The sequence below is a fragment of the Triticum urartu genome, chromosome 5A (genome assembly GCF_056163025.1).
Source record: "Triticum urartu cultivar PI428250 chromosome 5A, HENAU_Tu73, whole genome shotgun sequence".
Taxonomy (NCBI): Eukaryota; Viridiplantae; Streptophyta; class Magnoliopsida; order Poales; family Poaceae; genus Triticum; species Triticum urartu.
The window spans coordinates 427,555,646-427,563,188 of NC_141877.1; positions in this window are offsets into that span (position 1 = coordinate 427,555,646).

Sequence of the window (7,543 nt, forward strand, 5' to 3'; positions counted from 1 at the left end):
GGACAGCTGGCTGGCTCAAAGCAATAACATATCAAAGAACCATGGTATTTCGGATAGCAAGGATAGCAATGGCAGGTCACGTCGCAACAAACACAAGCGCCGCATCAACAACGACAATACTGAGGATACTACAGTCAATGCCGGATTCAGAGGCTCTAAACCCGGTCAGCGGAAAAAGCCAACCAACCACACCCCGGGCCCGTCCAGTTTGGACTGTATACTCGATCGCTCGTGTCAAATACACGACACCCCCGACAAGCCAGCCAACCACACCAACAGGGAATGTTGGGTGTTCAAGCAGGCCGGCAAGTTAAATGCCGAAAACAAAGATAAGGGGCCACATAGCGATGACGAGGAGGAGCCCCGACCGCCGAACACCGGAGGACAGAAGAGGTTCCCCCCACAAGTGCGGACGGTGAACATGATATACGCAACCCACATCCCCAAGAGGGAGCGGAAGCGTGCGTTAAGGGACGTATATGCGTTGGAGCCAGTCGCCCCAAAGTTCAACCCATGGTCCTCCTGTCCGTTCACCTTCGATCGCAGGGACCATCCCACTAGTATCCGTCATGGTGGTTTTGTCGCACTGGTCCTAGACCCAATCATCGACGGATTTCACCTCACTCGAGTCCTTATGGACGGCGGCAGCAGCCTGAACCTGCTTTATCAGGACACAGTGCGCAAAATGGGTATAGACCCCTCAAGGATCAAACCCACAAAAACGACCTTCAAAGGCATCATACTAGGTGTAGAGGCCCATTGCACAGGCTCAGTCACACTGGAAGTGGTCTTCGGATCCCCGGATAACTTCCGAAGCGAGGAGTTAATCTTCGATATAGTCCCGTTCCGCAGTGGCTATCATGCACTGCTCGGGCGAACCGCATTTGCGAGATTCAATGCGGTACCGCATTATGCATACCTCAAGCTCAAGATGCCAGGACCTCGGGGGGTCATCACAGTAAATGGAAACACAGAGTGCTCTCTTCGCACGGAGGAGCACACTGCGGCCCTCGCAGCAGAAGCACAAAGCAACCTCTTCAGGCAATCCACCAGTTCGGTGATTAAACGCCCGGACACCGTCAAGCGTGCCTGGAGTAATCTGCAACAAGACCGCCTGGCACGCTCCGAGCTCGCATAGCAATGCGGCCCCCACCCCAGTCCCAGCCAAACGGCGAAATCCATGCCACGCGTACATAATTACGCATTAAAAATACCATGGGCATAGGTGGGGGAGGGGGGCACGAGTACGGCACGCCCCAAAACGCGGCTCAACCGCACTAGGGGCTTCCAGTCTTATTATTTTTTCTCTCTTTCAGGACTTTACTCTCTGGAAACCCCGTCCGGCAGTACGATTGCCGGACACACGATACAACAACCAAGGAGGCAGAAAGCTACGTCGCACCATGGAACTCCCAGGTGGTCTCTGATAACGAGTGAAATACTAAATACCATTCCTCAGCTTGCCCTTGGAGGGGGCATGTCAAATAGTCCTACTCTTTGCTTATCGCACTACTTGTATCATTCTGCTTCGACGCACCTTTTTGAATAAGCAATGCATAGCACTAGTCTATTATAGCATTCTCTATTCTTCTTATATATATATATATATATATGTTCATTCATGACATTCAGCACCCGTACACTCTGGTACGGCCAATACGCCAGGGGCTTAAGCGTACCCCATAATACGGCGTGAGAAGTCCGAACACTTTCGACAGTGCGGCACCCCAAACTTATAGCATTATATGCATCAGCTCCGAATCATGTCTTAGGTCAATAGTTGGGTTTGCCCGGCTCCCATGTTTTGGTACCTTACGTTCCGCTATATCGGCTAAGGTAGCACTGGGAGAACTACTGCGATTGTGCCCTGGTTCATCTGGGCAAGCACCTCAGTAGAGAAAGCTAAAACTGACTGTCATGATAAGGCGAGAGCTGGTCGCTGCTCGAGAGGTCTCGAGTCCCTAAAGACTTATGCCGCTTAGAGCGAGGAGTCGGCTTTGTCCGGCTTAAGGCGTGTATAGCGCCCCGAATTCGGCCTTCCGAATACTAGGGGCTTTGCCAAAATTTAAAATTGTAGAGTTCTGTGGCTAAGTGAGAGTGATAAAGCATTATAGTCTGATTGCCTTGTTCGTTGTGCTGAGCACCTCCCTCGAAGGACCCAAAAATGGGAAAAAGAGTGCTCAGATTTATCCTGAACACCCCAGCACTCGTGGCATGGGGGCAGAAGCCGACGACTGGCCATCTCTCAGATTTAATAAATAGCCGCACAGAAGGTAATATTTTAAATTCAAACAAGCGTTGCATAGCGCATATGAACAAGTTTTCATAATACAGGATCACACGAGCAAGTTCATTCAAAAATTACATCCTTCGCACACTCATCCGGCACAAGACGGGCACCCTTCAGAACACCCTCATAATACATTTCGGGGTGGCGATGCTCCTTGCCCTGCGGCGGCCCCTCCTTCACCAGCTTCTCGGCGTCCATCTTGGCCCAGTGCACCTTCGCACGGGCAAAAGCCCGGCGTGCACCTTCAATGCAGATGGACCGCTTAATGACTTCCAACCGTGGGCAGGCATCCACAAGCTACCTCACCAGGCCGAAGTAGCTGTTGGGAAGGGAGTCGCCATGCCATATCCGGACTATAAGGCCCCTCATGGCCTGTTCGGCCGCCTTGTGCAGCTCGACCAGTTGCTTCAGCTGGTCGCTCACAGGCATCGGGTGTTCGGTCCGAGTATACTGAGACCAGAACAACTTCTCCGTCGAGCTTCCCTCCTCGGCTTGGTAATACTTCGCGGCATCCGACATGCTGCGAGGCAAATCTGCGAATGCTCCTGGAGAGCTCCGGACTCGGGTAAGTAACAAGTAATTTACTTTCACATGCTTGATTTGCATATTGAATGCCTTACCCACCACTATCTTCCTCATCGCCTCAATTTCCTGGAGGGCCTTCTGGGCTTCAACCTTGGCATGCTTTGTGCTTTCGAGATCCGCGACAAGCTCGGACTCTCGCATCTTCGAGTCAAGCTCCAAATCCTCGTGCTTCTTCACGAGAGCCTGGAGCTCTTGCTGCACCTCGCCCACCCGTGCCTCTTGTTTTTCTCGCTCGGTGCGCTCCTTGGCCACTTTGTTTTCGGCCTCGGATAGCGCTTGCTTCAGCGTCGCCACTTCGGTCGTGGCCCCTGGCACATCCATGATGATCCTATCATTTTGCAACCGCATCTTATATATATATATATAGACAAGGCATTACTTACCTTTGTTCTCCTCGAGCTGCCTCTTGGCAAGGCCAAGCTCTTTCTCGGACCGCTCGAGGTTCTGCCTCAGTGCGGTGACCTTCGCAGTCAGTGCGGCAGAGGTCAGCAGCGACGCCTGCATACGCATACAGACATACTTATATTAGACTCCTGCAGATATTATTTGATCCTCTATTCGGCTTTTCTTTGTGAACACCAAACAGAGCATCAGGGGCTACTGTCTATGCGGTAATATTTTCCTATATTTTAAACACTTACCTCAAAGCCTGTTAGAAGGCTGGCACAGACATCAGTCAGTCCGCTCTTGGCGGACTGAACTTTCTTGATCACCGCACTCATAATAGTGCGGTGCTCTTCGTCGATGGAAGCGCTGCGAAGCGCTCCCAGCAGGTTGTTCGGTGCCTCTGGATGGACAGAGGTCACTGGCACGGGCGGCTTGCCCCTCTTGGAAGGGGGCTGTCGGTGTCAAAACCGGCGGATCTCGGGTAGGGGGTCCCGAACTATGCGTCTAGGATCGATGGTAACAGGAGGCAGGGGACACGATGTTTACCCAGGTTCGGGCCCTCTTGATGGAGGTAATACCCTACATCCTGCTTGATTGATATTGATGATATGAGTATTACAAGAGTTGATCTACCACGAGATCGTAGAGGCTAAAACCCTAGAAGCTAGCCTATGGTATGATTGTTGTATATCTCTATCGACTAGCCTGGCCTCGGTTTATATAATGCACCAGAGGCCTAGGATAACAAGAGTCCTAGCCGAATACGCCGGTGGGGAGGAGACCTTGTCTTGATCACCAAGTCTTTGTGGAATCTTCCTTGTATGCGGCAACTGTCCGAACTGGCCCATGAGTATACGGCCATGGGGGTCCTCGGCCCAATCTAACAGATCGGGAGATGACGTGGTGAGTACCCCCTAGTCCAGGACACCGTTAGGGGCCGCCTGCCTGAGTCCGGAACCACTGGAGGTTCCGGTGCGGTGTTCGGCTGAGGACCGAACTTGGAGCCCTTGGGAGTCTCGCTCCCTTCGCGCCTGGAGTCCGGAAGGTCGCCTTGAGGCGCCTCCGGGACTATCTCCCCCGGCTCGATGCCCCTTGAGACAATACCTTGACATTGTCCGTAGGGCAAGGAGAGGAGGCGGTTGGAAGTGTATCACTATCCATATCCGACGAGTCCAAGGAACCGTCCGACGAGGATACGTCGATATGGGCTCGGGGCGGACTGCATGATCATATTCAACGTTAGGAGAAGCAGTGCAATAAAAGTATGCTATGAGTTACTCTGGTATCCAAATACTTACGACTTCGCCAGGGGCTTGGCCCTGAGTAACCACTCGTCTTCGCCGTCGGCGGCGGCGGTGGAACAGTCCGGAAGGAGAGTCCTTCCCTTCTTGGACCCTTCGGCCTCCCCGGTTGGGGCGACCTTCTTTTCTTGTCTCCCCCGGCTGGAGGGGGAAAGTCTTCTTCTTCCTCCTCCTTGTTTTCACGGGAGGAGTGCGTCTCGGAGTTATCGGACGATGAGTCCGATACCACCTGGCACCGGGAACTCTTTCGGGTTCCCTTGTCCTTCTTCTTGGTCTTCTCCGGCACCTCATAAGGAGCTGGAGTCCGCATCTCCGTCAGGAGAGCGTCTGCAGGGTGTTTGGGCAGAGGGGCTGGATAGTTAATCTGCTCCGATGTCTCCACCAAGTCATGTCAAAGGCATGGGAGCTCAGACCTCGCACATGGTTAAGCTATGGGAAATAAATACCCTACCAGATGTACAGAATTTACCGGATTCGCAGGGCGCTTCGCGCTTAGCCCGCGGTCCTCGGTAAGAGAAGGAGGGACCTCGGCGCCCTTGAACAGCACCTTCTAGACGTCCTTATGCATCATGTCGAAGAGCTCACGTAGAGTTTGGTGTTGGGCCGGGTCGAACTCCCATAAGTTGAAAGCCTGTTGTTGACACGGGAGGATCCGGCGGAAGAGCATGACCTGGACTATGTTGACAAGCTTAAGTTTCTTGCTTATCATGTTCCGGATACACTTCTGGAGTCCGTCCAGCTCCACCGATGAACCCCAGGACAGGCCCTTCTCCTTCCAGGAAGTGAGCCGCGTGGGGATCCCGGATCGAAACTCGGGGGCCGCCACCCAGTTGGTGTCGCGCGACTCGGTGATGTAGAACCACCCCGATTGCCACCCCTTTATGGTCTCCACGAAGGAGCCCTCGAGCCATGTAACGTTGGGCATTTTGCCCACCATGGCTCCGCCGCATTCCGCTTGTTGGCCGCCTACTACCTTCGTCTTGATATTGAAGGTCTTCAGCCACATGCCGAAGTGGGGCCAGATGCGGAGGAAAGCCTCGCACACGACAATGAACGCCGAGATGTTGAGGACGAAATTCGGGGCCAGATCATGAAAGTCCAGCCCGTAATAGAACATAAGGCCGCGGACGAATGTATGGAGGGGAAACCCCAGTCCGCGGACAAAGTGGGGGAGGAAAACCACCCTTTCATGAGGTTCCGGGGTAGGGATGATTTGACCCGCGGCTGGCAGCCGGTGCGCGATATCCGCGGCTAAGTATCCGGCCCCACGTAGTTTTTTGATGTGTCCCTCCGTGATGGAGGAGACCATCCACTTGCCTCCCGCTCCGGACATGTTTGGATAGAGTTGAGGAGAAGGATGTGGACTTGGGCGCTGGAGCTCGAGTGCGCGAGAATGGATGAGCAAGGAGGAAGAAGGCGTGGGTAGAAAAAGGTGAAACCTTATCCCTTTATAATGGCGAACGAAACTATGCGCCCCCACCAGCCTGGTACAACTCGCTTATCCCCCAAGCGCCGTAATTGATGGCGCGGTTGGGTTACCCATGTACGTATTGATGGGAATCCCGTAATAAGGGGACACGATCTCTGCTTCGACAAGACGTGCCAAGGAAGTCGCCTCACGAAACACGCTGAGATAGGTTATGAAAAACGATTTGAATAAAGACCTGGCTGTGGTGTGATGTCACGCTACGGGGTACGTCAGCAGATTAGATTTGTGGAAATATTATTCTTTCTACGGTGGTATGTGGAATTTGTGGAAATCTCCTATGAAGTATTCGGAGGAGGAACCTGCCTTGCAATGCCGAAAATAATCTGCGCGCCGGACTCATCGTCATCGAAGCCTGGTTCAGGGGCTACTAAGGGAGTCCTGGATTAGGGGGTATCCGGATAGCCGGACTATATCCTTTGGCCGGACTGTTGGACTATGAAGATACAAGATTGAAGACTTCGTCCCGTGTCCGGATGGGACTCTCCTTGGCGTGTAAGGCAAGCTTGGCAATACGGATATGTAGATCTCCTTCCTTGTAACCGACTCTGTGTAACCCTAGCCCCCTCCAGTGTTTATATAAACCGAAGGGTTTTAGTTCGTAGGGCAACATACAATCATACCATAGGCTAGCTTCTAGGGTTTAGCCTCTCTGATCTCGTGGTAGATCAACTCTTGTAATACTCATATCATCAAGAACAATCAAGCAGGACGTAGGGTTTTACCTTCATCAAGAGGGCCCGAACCTGGGTAAACATCGTGTCCCTTGCCTCCTGTTACCATCCACCTAGACACACAGTTCGGGACTCCCTACCCGAGATCCGCCGGTTTTGACACCGACATTGGTGCTTTCATTGAGAGTTGCTTTGTGTCGTCACCATAAGGCTGGATGGCTCCTTCAATCATCGATAGCGATGCAGTCCAGGGTGAGACTTTTCTCCCCGGAAAGACCTTTGTATTTGGCAGCTCCGCACTGCGGGCCAACTCGCTTGGCCATTTGGAGCAGATCGAGAGCTACGCCCCTGGCCACCAGGTTAGGTTTGGAAGCATAAACCACGCTACCGACATCCACGGAGACTTGATCTTCGACGGATTCGAGCCCTTGCCAAGTGCGCTGCACGGTCATGATGAGTATGATTTAGCACTACCATCGGACAGTGTTCGGGAGATCGCACCGGCGACCGCTCCGGCCCTCAATTCGGAGCCAGTTGCGCCATCCAAGGACGGGTGGATAGACCCCGCCATGGAGGCCACACTCTCAGCGGCGATAGAGCCAAATGCCAGCTTCACCCCTAACGAGAGCCATGTCGCCGAACTGCCGGATCCTTGAATTTCGATAGTTCATTGATAATAACTGAGGGAGTCCTGGATTAGGGGGTCTCCGGACAGCCGGACTATATCCTTTGGCCGGACTGTTGGACTATGAAGACATAACATTTGAAGACTTCGTCTCGTGTCCGGATGGGACTCTACTTGGCGTGGAAGGCAAGCTAG